Source organism: Gossypium arboreum, chromosome 10 (assembly GCF_025698485.1).
Source record: "Gossypium arboreum isolate Shixiya-1 chromosome 10, ASM2569848v2, whole genome shotgun sequence".
Lineage (NCBI taxonomy): Eukaryota > Viridiplantae > Streptophyta > Magnoliopsida > Malvales > Malvaceae > Gossypium > Gossypium arboreum.
This window is the reverse complement of record NC_069079.1, coordinates 1,396,723-1,409,805: the sequence shown is the minus strand read 5'-3', so window position 1 is coordinate 1,409,805 and position 13,083 is coordinate 1,396,723. Positions and strand designations below refer to the sequence as shown.

At 37.6% G+C, this 13,083-nt stretch overlaps 1 pseudogene; it reads right to left on the bottom strand.

The window, feature by feature from the left end:
• Positions 1-4,421: 4,421 nt before the first annotated feature.
• LOC108451360 (cysteine-rich receptor-like protein kinase 10) lies at positions 4,422-12,743 on the bottom strand (annotated as a pseudogene).
• Positions 12,744-13,083: the final 340 nt, after the last annotated feature.

Below are 13,083 nucleotides of genomic sequence, written 5' to 3'. Positions count from 1 at the left end.
GTCTTAACATCAAGTTGAGCTAGCTCCAAATTCAACTGTGCTACCAAGGCCAACAAAATTCTAATGGAGGAATGCTTCACAACAGGGGAAAATACATCATTGTAGTCAATTCCCTCCTTCTGAGCGTAGCCTTTTGCTACCAATCTTGCCTTGTAGCGAACATCTTTCTTGCTCGGAGATCCATCTTTCTTTGCGAATACCCACTTGCATCCGATTGCCCTTTTACCTTTCGGTAATTGCGCCAACTCCCAAGTATTATTCTTCCAGAGAGACTGCATTTCTTCATCCATGGCGCATTTCCATTTTTTACTTTCTAAGCTTTGCATTGCTTCTTGATAAGTGACAGGAATATCATCATCAACAACGGGAAGAGCGTAGGCCACCATATCAGTAAATCGAGCAGGTTTATGAATTTCTCTCCGTGGCCTTGCAACTGCAACTAGTTCTGGTGTACTTAATGGTTCTTGGGTCAGAACCTCTTCAACCTCTAATTCCTCCATTGTGGCTGGAGAATTAGACTTATTAACTGGGCATATCCCCATCTACTCAAACTCCACCTGTTTTGGAGTACACTCTACCTACTGTGGAGTATCGCTTGTTTGAATATCTTCATCTGCTACCTTTTTCAATGTGGCAGATTCATCAAATGTAACATCTCTGCTACAGATCATTTTCTTTGTGCTTAAGCACCAAAGAAGAAATCCTTTCACTCTAGAAGTGATTCCCATAAAGAGAGCTTTCTTTGCCCTCAGATCTAACTTTGACTCATTCACATGGTAATATGCAGTGGATCCAAACACATGTAAGGAATCATAATCTGTAGCCGGTTTTCCAGACCATACCTCCATAGGAGTTTTTCTTTCTAATGCAGATGATGGCAAATGATTAACAAGATTGCCAGCGTATGTCACAGCCTCAGCCCAAAATTGCTTGCCCAACTCAGCATTGGACAACATACATCGAACTTTCTTCAGCAATGTTCGATTCATACGCTCTGCCACTCCATTCTGCTGCGGTGTATCCCTAACTGTGAAGTGTCGAACAATACCATACTCTTGGCACACATCGAAGAACGGATCACTTTTATATTCCCCTCCATTGTCTGTCCTAAGCCGCTTGATTTTCTTGCCAGTCTGGTTTTCGATCATAGTTTTCCATTTAAGAAAAACTCCAAGTACTTCATCCTTAGTTCTCATGGTATACACCCAAACTCTTCTGGAAAAGTCATCAACAAAAGTAACAAAGTAGTGTTTTCCTCCCAATGAAGGTGTCTTGGAAGGCCCCACACATCTGAGTGAACATATTCCAAAATACCTTTTGTATTATGGATAGCAGTGCTGAATTTCACTCTCTTTTGCTTTCCCAGAACACAATGCTCGCAAAATTTTAATTTGCAAGCCTTTGCACCTTTCAACAATCCTTGCTTTGCCAGAATTTGCAAGGATTTTTCGCTGGCATGTCCTAACTTCATATGCCACAACTATATTGAGTTCAATTCTTTGTTACCGGAAGCTACAGCGACTGCTCCAATAACTGTACTACCTTGGTAGTAATACAAGTTATTTTTCCTGATGCCCTTCAATATCACAAGTTCGTCAGATGTCACTTTCAAAATCCCATCTCTCATAGTAACAACTGAACCATTGGATTCCAAGGCTCCCAATGAGATGAGATTTTTCTTCAAACTGGGCACGTACCGAATATCAGTCAGAACTCTGGTTGATCCATCTTGGTTCTTTAATTGGATTGAACCTATCCCAATAGTTTTACAGGCATTGTCATTGCCCATATAAACAACTCCTCCATTTAGTTCTACTAAATCAGAAAACCACTCCCGGTTAGGGGACATATGATAGGTACAACCCGAATCCAATATCCACTCATCTGAATGGAACGACGATGATGATGCAACCAGTGATAGTTCAGAGTCACTGGTATCATGCTTTGCAACAGAAGCATCTACAGCAGCTTTTCCCTTATTCTTCAGCTTTGGACAATTTTTCTTCCAGTGACCTTTCTCATGACAAAAGGCACATTCATCTTTCCCGAGTTTGGACTTTGACTTTGATCTCCCTTTCTGAATTTTCTTCCGAGTGTATGAAAGACCTCGGACTACTAAAGCTTCTGTATCTCTGATTAAGTTTTGCTGTTTGTCCTTCTTTCTCTGTTCATAATTGTATAAGGCCGTACAGACTTCGTTCAGAGATATATCACTCCTGCCATGAAGTAGAGTAGTTTCTAGGAACTCAAACTCCTCAGGAAGTGACCCCAACAGCATCAAATCCAAATCTTCATCTTTGAATGTCTCATCCATATTCAGCAAATCAGTGACTAACTGATTAAATTTGGTGATGTGATCATTCATTGTGGTACTTGGGACGTAAGTGAAACGAAACAGTCTTTTCTTCAAGTGGAGTTTATTTTGACTGTTTTTCTTCAAAAATTTTTCTTCAAGTGCCACCCACAACTTATTTGCAGAAGTTTCCTTTGAAAAAGCATACCTCTGCTCTCGAGAAAGGCATGATCGAATTGTGCCACATGCCAACCGATTGATCGCCTTCCGATCTTTCTCCTGTACATCATCTGGTTTCTCTTCATCAATGGCAATGTCTAGACCCTGCTGAAAAAGGGCATCTAGAACCTCACTTTGCCACATACCAAAATGGCACGTGCCATCAAAGATCTCCACAGCCAATCTTGTATTTGCAATTGTCGGTCTTGTCCACATGGACGATGTTGAAGCTCCTACACCAACCGTTTTCTCCATCATCTTTCAATATACCTAAGGAAATCTTTTCTGATGTGGAAGATCAGTTTAAACTGCAACCACAGAGCATACTACGATTAACCTTCGGCTCTTGATACCACTTGTTGTTCCAATAGGGTCGGAAGCGTGTAAATTATTGTACTAAAAAATCACACAAAGTTCAATTCCCAGGGAAGAGAGGTGGATCACAAGGATCTCTTAAATACCAAGTCTTTCCTTAGTCAGAATATTCCTTCTATCGTAATTTAATAGCACAATTAAATACTACTATTATACCCACAAATATTGAAAGAAAAATAGGACAAGAAAGAACATAAGATTTTGAACGAGGTTCAGTAAATTATACCTACGTCCTTGGGCACTAACACCAGATTATAACTTTACTATCTCCAAAATATTACAAACAAATAGAATTCATTGAGAATTCTCAAATGGGAGAAGAGAGAAAACTAAGAGAGAAAGATTGGTTGGGATAGTTGAAATGAAAAATGAGAAGGTCTATTTATAGTTGAAGTTCAGGGACTAACTTGCAAATGGCCTAAAAAATTAGGGACCAAAATTGCAATTATCCCATTCAACTTTTAAACATTCGGTGCAACTTGCTTCACCTTTTTAACAAGTTGCTTCCTACCTTTGTTGACTTTTCAACAGTTCGCCCAATAACGCTGGATGTAAGGGTCGAAGGAAATAGTGAGAGTAATGAGGTATGTAAATGTTAAACCTGAAAACAAGAAGAGAAACAATGTTGTTCTTGAAATTTCCGTTGCCAGTTTCTTTAAGGAACTCACTTACAAATTAAAAGTTCAATTGTCGAAGGTGGCTGTATTTTGTTGACCGGTTCTCAGAAATTGAAGATGATAAAGCAGCTTATGCTCGAGGATGCTACACAAGTCAGTCATTTCTTTGTCAATATGACTAAAAACATTAATTTACTCATGTTGAACTATTCTTGCTATATTTTGTTTTAGGGTTTCCCGATGAATGGATGGGGAGGAAGTGAACCAAAAATAATATTCAATGTGGCAGTTGGCTACATGAGCATGTCTGGGACAGTGAAGGCGTTCCATCGACATGGTTACTGATATTACTAAATGAAACAGTCTATTTCCTGATTCAATCGTCGGGTTTGAATAATAAAATGTCATATTCATTGTCGGGGCAACATACATCATACAATTTTATAATTTTGTCAAATACAGTTATAATTTTCCATATAATTTGAATTAATCTAAGAGCATATGAGAAACTTGCACAAAGTAGCGACACTTTGCACAAGGTAACACGTATCCAAACTCTTAATTTCTAGATGTAAGACTATTCTTTGGAAGTTAATTGGATTCTTTTATTGGAATTGAATTCCAGATTAAGTGTGAACTAATGAAATAAATTATTGCAACTCCTTTATCATTACAAGAGTATAAAAATCACACTCTTCCCTGCTATATGTTTGTTTCCTTATGCAAATTGCAAAGAATAGCTAAATTATATATACTTTAGAAAGTATAAATCCATATAATTTTCAACTTTCTTAGGTGCTTCGATACATTAAAAACAATTAAGTAAAAATTAATATTCTTAAATTGATTTGTCACCAACTTCATACTCAATTTAAAATTCAAATATATGTATATATAGTTTCATGTTCAAGTTCAAGTTCTTAAAAATCATGGCTTTAGTATTCATAGTTGTTAATTCAAACTGGGAAATAAAAATGAAAGTTTTTTGATAAACTAGTATTGTTCGTACAACAATCAAATTAGCGAGGTGAGAAATTTGAAATTGTGACCTCATTAACCGAAAAGACTCGATCATCTGAAATAGGTTCAGTTGGCTTTGCAATTGCACGCCCAACGGAAAATGCTGGTTCAGATGGACAAAGAAGTGTTATGGTACTATCACTTGCCAACATGAAAATCACAGATGACATGGTTGGTCTGTCTGCCGGGTCTTCGTGTACACATAATAGCCCAATATGAATGCATTTAAGCACCTCAAAGCCACACAAGAAGGAACAAGGACCTGATCTATTAGCTCCATTCCTTCGCCCTTGGACCATAATTTCCATGCCTACAATTGTAGCTTAAAATTAGTAGTAGAATAGTTAAAACATTTAATCTATAGTTTGAGGACAAAAGGGAGGACAAAGAACATACAAAAGTCAACAAGCTTTCACCATGCTCTAAATGATGAAAACCATTGTTCTTTTTTTCCACTAATAATCTCCAACAAAAGGACACCAAAACTGAAAACATCAGATTTGATAGAAAAGAGTCCTTCCATAGCATATTCTGGTGCCATATATCCACTATTTTAATTCATAAGAAATAAAGAGACAATTTATTAAAATAAAATTAGATGATATCATAGAAAATTTTATAAACAAAGAAAATAATTAAATAACAATATTCCCACAAGCCTCTCACTGTAAAGGAATGTGTTATGAAAATATGCATACTTACTATGTTCCAACGACTCTATTGGTATTTGCTTCATTTTTATCTTCAAAAATTCTTGCCATACCAAAATCAGAAATTTTCGGATTCATCTCATAATCGAGTAGAACATTACTTGCTTTAAGGTCCCTGTGTATAATTTTTAGACGAGAATCTTCATGTAGATATAAAATACCTCGAGCAATTCCTTTAATAATGTTGAATCGTTTCTGCCAATCCAGTTGAGCAGCTAATTTCGAATCTGATATAAATGTGGAAAAAATGAAAAAAAAAACAAATGAGTACATTTTCATTAATTATTTCATGTTTTTTTTTTCTTATTAGTTAAAGGTTCAAGAATCAAACCGAATAGGAAAACGTCCAGGCTTTTGTTGGGCATGAATTCATATACAAGCAACTTCTCATTTTTCTCTAAGCAACATCCTAAGAGCCTCACAAGATTTCTATGTTGTAGTTTAGCAATTAACATGATTTCATTCTTGAATTCAACAAGACCTTGACTGGAAGTTTCTGACAGCCTTTTAACTGCAATTTCTTTACCATCTGCTAATGTTCCCTGGAAGAATTCAGTCATTTACATAACATATCAAAGTTCAAATGCAAGGAATATTCACATACTTATTTCGCATAGATCAGTTCTAAAGCCAACTCAGATAAAAGTTTCAAGTTATATAATTACTTTGTATACAGGACCAAATCCACCCTGTCCCAGCTTATTTTCATCAGAAAAGTGATTTGTCGCTGCATGTAAAATATCCAACTGTATAGAAGAAACTCCCGAGATCTCTCCCCACTTTCTCCGTTAAAAGTTTCCCTTGAGTGCTCATTTACCAAGTCAAGTAATTGAACTTCTTGGCTGTTTTCTTTGTCTGTAATAAAATCATAATATGATCAGCATAAGAATATAAAAAGAAGCTATAATACTTGCCAGAAAGATCACTCCGATGTGTACCTCGACGGTTTCTCCTCCTCCAAATGAAGAAACCAGAGATAAAAACCACAGCCAGCCCAAAAATTGCTGATAAACTTGCAACAAGTACTGGAATCCGGTTTGATTTGTTTTGTTTCTCTTCCTCTGATTAAGTAAGAGTAGAATTAGATATTCTCAATTCAGTTCATTATAATCCTCATGAAAACATGGGCTTGTTCTTTACCTATATATTAATTTACAAATTACTGACCAAAAAGAAAAAAAGAAAAGAGAATGTACTGAATCTTGTTTTCTTTTTTTCGTGAACTATAAAAAAGGAAAAAGGAAAGAATCAAATTTATCAATTAACAGTAAGGATAAACCTGGGGCTGGAGGAGGTTGAGGTGAAACTGCCGTTAGATTATAGAAGGGGTAAATTTTGTTGTTTCAATAGGGTCGGAAGCGTGTAAATTATTGTACTAAAAAATCACACAAAGTTCAATTCCCAAGGAAGAGAGGTGGATCACAAGGATCTCTTAAATACCAAGTCTTTCCTTAGTCAGAATATTCCTTCTATCGTAATTTAATAGGACAATTAAATACTACTATTATACCCTCAAATATTGAAAGAAAAATAGGACAAGAAAGAACACAAGAATTTTAACGAGGTTCGGTAAATTATACCTACGTCCTCGGGCACTAACACCAGATGATAACTTTACTATCTCCAAAATATTACGAACAAATAGAATTCCTTAAGAATTCTCAAATGGGAGAAGAGAGAAAACTAAGAGAGAAAGATTGGTTGGGATGGTTGAAATGAGAAATGGTTAGGCCTATTTATAGTTGAGGTTTAGGGACTAACTTGCAAATGGCCTAAAAAAATTAGGGACCAAAATTGCAATTATCCCTTTCAACTTTAAACAACTTGCCAACTTTTTTTTCTTTCGGTGCCAATTGCACCTCCCACCATTTTTGACTTTTCAACACTTACCTTATTTGATTTTTCAACAATCTCCACCTTGAAGATTTGATTAGGATAATCACATCTTCACACATTTCCTTCAACTCCCCAAATTCGATAAAGCTATCTTTTGTAGTGCCTTCAAATGCGCTCTCGAGCTCCATACACCTGAAGGTGCTCAAATTCTCAGGATGTTAATCAAGTTCAAACAATGATTAAACTTGATTGTTGTTACCACCTTGGTCATCATATCTGCGGGATTATCTGCTGTCGGAATCTTCTGAAGTAGAATTTTTCCTTTTTCAAAGACTTCCCGCACAAAGTGATATCTTACGTCGATATGCTTGGTTCTTGAATGATAGACTTGATTTTTCGCTAAATGAATAGCGCTCGATCGTCACAATATAAACTTATGTGACTTTGAACAACTCCCAAGTCTTTCAACAATCCATTAAGCCAAATAGCCTCCTTAATGACTTTCAGAATCGCCATATATTTCGCCTCTATAGTAGACACACTCATCAGAGATCGTAAGGTAGACTTCCAACTCACTGGGGCTTTCGCAAGAGTAAACAGATACCCGTAGTTGAACGACGTTTATCTAAATCACCAAGAAAGTCGGAATCAACATATCCAACTACAAACTAACCAAGTGCTTCATCCTGTTCAAAATTAAACCAACATCTACGGTTTTCGAAGATACCGTAGAATCCATTTCTGACTTGCCAATGTCCTTTTCGAGGATCATGCATATACCGCTCACAACTCCAACAACTTGTGAAATGTCGGTCACAGACACACCATCGATACATCAAACTCCCAACTGCATTAGCATATGGGACTTTTGCCATATATTCTATTTCTTCTTCGCCAAGAAAATTGAGCACTAAGTTTCAAATGAGAAGCAAGTGGGGTACTTACATGTTTTGTGTTTTCATTTACACCAAAACATTGTAATACCTTTTCAGATATTGCTTCGATTCAAACAAAGCTTGCTTCTCGTCTATCTCTACTTATCTCCATGCCGAGAATCTTCTTGGCCTCACCTAGATCTTTCATTTCGAACTCTTGATTCAACCGAGCCTTCAACTTATCTATCTCTTTTGGCTCTTGAGCGATTAACATATCATCAACATACAAGAGTAGATAAATGAAAGATCCGTCATGCACTTCTGCAAATACACACAATTGTCATATTTACTTCTTGTGTATACGCTTCTCATAAAGCTATCAAATCGCTTGTACCATCGCCTCGGGATTGCTTCAATCCATATAGCGATTTGTTCACTTACAAACCCAATTTCTACCACCAGCATCTTTGTATCCTTCGGGCTGAGTCATATAGATCTCCTCTTCTAATTCACCATGCAAGAAAGCCGTCTTAACATCAAGTTGAGCTAGCTCCAAATTCAACTCTGCTACCAAGGCCAACAAAATTCTAATGGAGGAATACTTCACAACAGGGGAAAATACATCATTGTAGTCAATTCCCTCCTTCTGAGCGTAGCATTTAGCTACCAATCTTGCCTTGTAGCGAACATCTTTCTTGCTAGGAGATCCATCTTTCTTTGCAAATACCCACTTGCATTTCTTCATCCATGGCGCATTTCCATTTGTCACTTTCTAAGCTTTGCATTGCTTCTTGATAAGTGACAGGAATATTATCATCAACAACGGGAAGGGCGTAGGCCACCATATCAGTAAATCGAGCAGGTTTACGAATTTCTCTCCGTGGCCTTGCAACTGCAACTGGTTCTGGTGTACTTAACGGTTCTTGGGTCAGAACCTCTTCAACCTCTAATTCCTCCATTATGGCTGGAGAATTAGATTTATTAACTGGGCAAATCCCCATCTGCTCAAACTCCACCTGTTTTGGAGTACACTCCACCTGCTGTGGAGTATCGCTCGTCTGAATATCTTTATCTGCTACCTTTTTCAATGTGGTATATTCATCAAAGGTAACATCTCTGCTACAGATCATTTTCTTTGTGTCTAAGCACCAAAGACGAAATCCCTTCACTCCAGAAGTGATTCCCATAAAGAGAGCTTTCTTTGCCCTCGGATCTAACTTTGACTCCTTCACATGGTAATATGCAGTGGATCCAAACACATGTAAGGAATCATAATCTGTGGCCGGTTTTCCAGACCATACCTCCATAGGAGTTTTTCCTTTCTAATGCAGATGATGGCAAACGATTAACAAGATGACCAGCGTATGTCACAGCCTCAGCCCAAAATTGCTTGCCCAACTCAGCATTAGACAACATACATCGAACTTTCTCCAGCAATGTTCGATTCATACGCTCTGCCACTCCATTCTGTTGTGGTGTATCCCTAACTGTGAAGTGTCGAACAATACCATACTCTTGGCACACATCGAAGAACGGATCACTTCTATATTCCCCTCCATTGTTCGTCCTAAGCCGCTTGATTTTCTTGCCAGTCTGGTTTTCGATCATAGTTTTCCATTTAAGAAAAACTCCAAGCACTTCATCCTTAGTTTTCATGGTATACACCCAAACTCTTCGAAAAGTCATCAACAAAAGTAACAAAGTAGTGTTTTCCTCCCAACGAAAGTGTTTTGGAAGGCCCCATACATCTGAGTGAACATATTCCAAAATACCTTTTGTATTATGGATAGCAGTCTTAATTTCACTCTCTTTTACTTTCCCGAACACAATGCTCGCAAAATTTTAATTTGCAAGCCTTTGCACCTTTCAACAATCCTTGCTTTGCGAATTTGCAAGGATTTTTCACCGGCATGTCCCAACTTCATATGCCACAACCGCATTGAGTCCAATTCTTTGTTGCCGGAAGGCTGCATGATCGCTCCAATAACATACTACCTTGGTAGTAATACAAGTTATTTTTCCGATGCCCTTCAATATCACAAGTGCGCCAGATGTCACTTTCAAAACCCCATCTCTCATAGTAATAACTGAACCATTGGATTCCAAGGCTCCCAATGAGATGAGATTTTCTTCAAACCGGGCACGCATCAACATCGCTTAGAACTCGGTTGATCCATCTTGATTCTTTAATTGGATTGAACCTATCCCAACAGTTTTGAGCATTGTCATTGCCCATATAAACAACTCCTCCATTTAGATCAACTAAATCGAGAACCACTCCGGTTAGGGACATATGATAGGTACAACCCGAATCCAATATCCACTCATCCGAATGGAACGACGATGATGATGCAACCAATGATAGTTCGAGTCACCGGTATCATACTTTACAACACAAGCATCTACAAGACTTTTCCCTTATTCTTCACTTTGGACAATTTTTCTTCCGTGGCCTTTCTCATGACAAAAGGCACATTCATCTTTCCGAGTCCGGATTTTGACTTTGATCTCCCTTCGAGTTTTCTTCCGAGTGTATGAACGACCTCGGACTACTAAAGCTTCAGATCTCGATTGAGTTTTTCTGTTTGTCCTTCTTTCTCTGTTCATAAGCAGTATAAGGCCGCATGCACTTCGCTCGAGATATATCACTCTTGCTATGAAGTAGAGTAGTTTCTAGGAACTCAAACTCCTCGGAAGTGACCCCAACAACATCAAAGCCAAATCTTCATCTTTGAATGTCTCATCCATATTTAGCAAATCGGTGACTAACGATTAAATTTGGTGATGTGATCATTCATTGTGGTACTTGGGACGTAAGTGAAGCGAAACAGTCTTTTCTTCAAGTGGAGCTTATTTTGACTGTTTTTTTTCAAAAATTTTTCTTCAAGTGCCACCCACAACTTATTTGCAGAAGTCTCCTTTGAAAAAGCATACCTCTGCTCTCGAGAAAGGCATGATCGAATTGTGCCACATGCCAACCGATTGATCGCCTTCCAATCTTTCTCCTGTACATCATCTGGTTTCTCTTCATCAATGGCAATGTCTAGACCCTGCTGAAAAAGGGCATCTAGAACCTCACTTTGCCACTTACCAAAATGGCCCGTGCCATCAAAGATCTCCACGGCCAATCTTGTATTTGCAATTGTCGGTCTTGTCCACATAGACGATGTTGAAGCTCCTACATCGACCTTTTTCTCCATAATCTTTCAATATACCTAAGGAAATCTTTTCTGATGTGGAAGATCAGTTTAAACTGCAACCACAGAGCATACTACGATTAACCTTCGGCTCTGATACCACTTGTTGTTTCAATAGGGTCGGAAGCGTGTAAATTATTGTACTAAAAAATCACACAAAGTTCAATTCCCAGGGAAGAGAGGTGGATCACAAGGATCTCTTAAATACCAAGTCTTTCCTTAGTCAGAATATTCCTTCTATCGTAATTTAATAGGACAATTAAATACTACTATTATACCTCAAATATTGAAAGAAAAATAGGACAAGAAAGAACACAAGAATTTTAACGAGGTTCGTAGAATTATACCTACGCCCCTGCACTAACACCGGATGATAACTTTACTATCTCCAAAATATTACGAACAAATAGAATTCTTTAAGAATTCTCAAATGGAGAAGAGAGAAAACTAAGAGAGAAAGATTGGTTGGGATGGTTTAAATGAGAAATGGTTAGGCCTATTTATAGTTGAGGTTTAGGGACTAACTTGCAAATGGCCTAAAAAAATTAGGGACCAAAATTGCAATTATCCCTTTCAACTTTAAACAACTTGCCAACTTTTTTTTTCTTTGGGTGCCAATTGCACCTCCCACCATTTTTGACTTTTCAACACTTACCTTATTTGATTTTTCAACAAATTTCATATCTGACGTTGCAGCTAGGACTCAACACTCTTCCGCCTTGCCATCCAGTTGGAAGACTTTCTAGTGCTCCTTGCAGACATCTACTACAAGCACTGCCTGATAAGTCCGGTGTACAGTGGGCGAGCGTGTACAGTGTTTGAAAACTTGAAAGTTTGGTCTCTCTTGTCGCAAATTTTTTAGAACCTGCGGGTTTATTTTCCGTTTGGGTTGTTATATCGTTCATGTTCATTACAACTGTGGCAGCCACTAGCTGGTCGAAAGGGATTTCTGTCCCATTTGCATTCTGCGTGTTACGCAATCTAACTGCAGGTTCTTCTGCCACAACGGAAAAGATATTTCGATTCGAGTACCGTAGGAGGCACTGGTCGTACCAAACCACCGCCGTTGTTTGGTTGGGACAAAGTTGGGAAATATCGGTGGTGGCAAAGGTGACACACGCTTGGCAGACGCTGGTAGAAAGATCCCCACGGCAAAGGAAAAGACCGTATACCACGTCAGGGCTCCTGCCTGCGGTTGTGTTGTAGAAACCATCACCACGGGTGCTATTAGACGACAGCGATGTTAAGACGGTATTGCGGTTGGCTTGGTAAGTGCTGTTTACGGTGAAAGTGGTGGTGTTTGGACAAGAGTGGTACAGATAAGTAGGCTGCTGAGCTTCAATTGCAGGGCCAAGCAAGGAAAGTACTATTACTAACAACAACAGGTTTATGGAAACTGTGGAGATTTGCATAATTTTTGTTCTAATTAAAGTAATCTCCTTTCTTTATCTTGGATCATAAGTCAAGAGAGATCAATCATATAAATCTGGGTTCTTGTCTTGAAATTATGATATATATGGGTGATTTTTCTTCCATTGCAGAAGCTTCTTTGATCTTTGCTATGAAAAATTTTAGTCAAGTCCATTGATTTTTTTGGGTAAATTCTGCTATTAGTCCAAAAATTATGAATTTAATTCTTATACTTTAATTTAGGTAACTTTATGTTTTGAGTTATATGAATTTGACTCTCTGATTTTTCAAGTTGAGTCATTTTGAGTTTTGCTACCTTTAGATTCTAGTAATTGTAAATTACTTATTTAGGAGTTTTTTTAGTTCAAATTATTTAAAGCAATTTAATTTGTGTCAATTTCAATTTAAAATAAATAAATTCAATTGTTATTTTCTAATAATAAAATTAGATTAGATTAAATTAGATTCAAATTAATCCGTTTGAGTTTTCAAATTCAACTAAGAATGAACGAGATCTAACTTGAAGCTCAA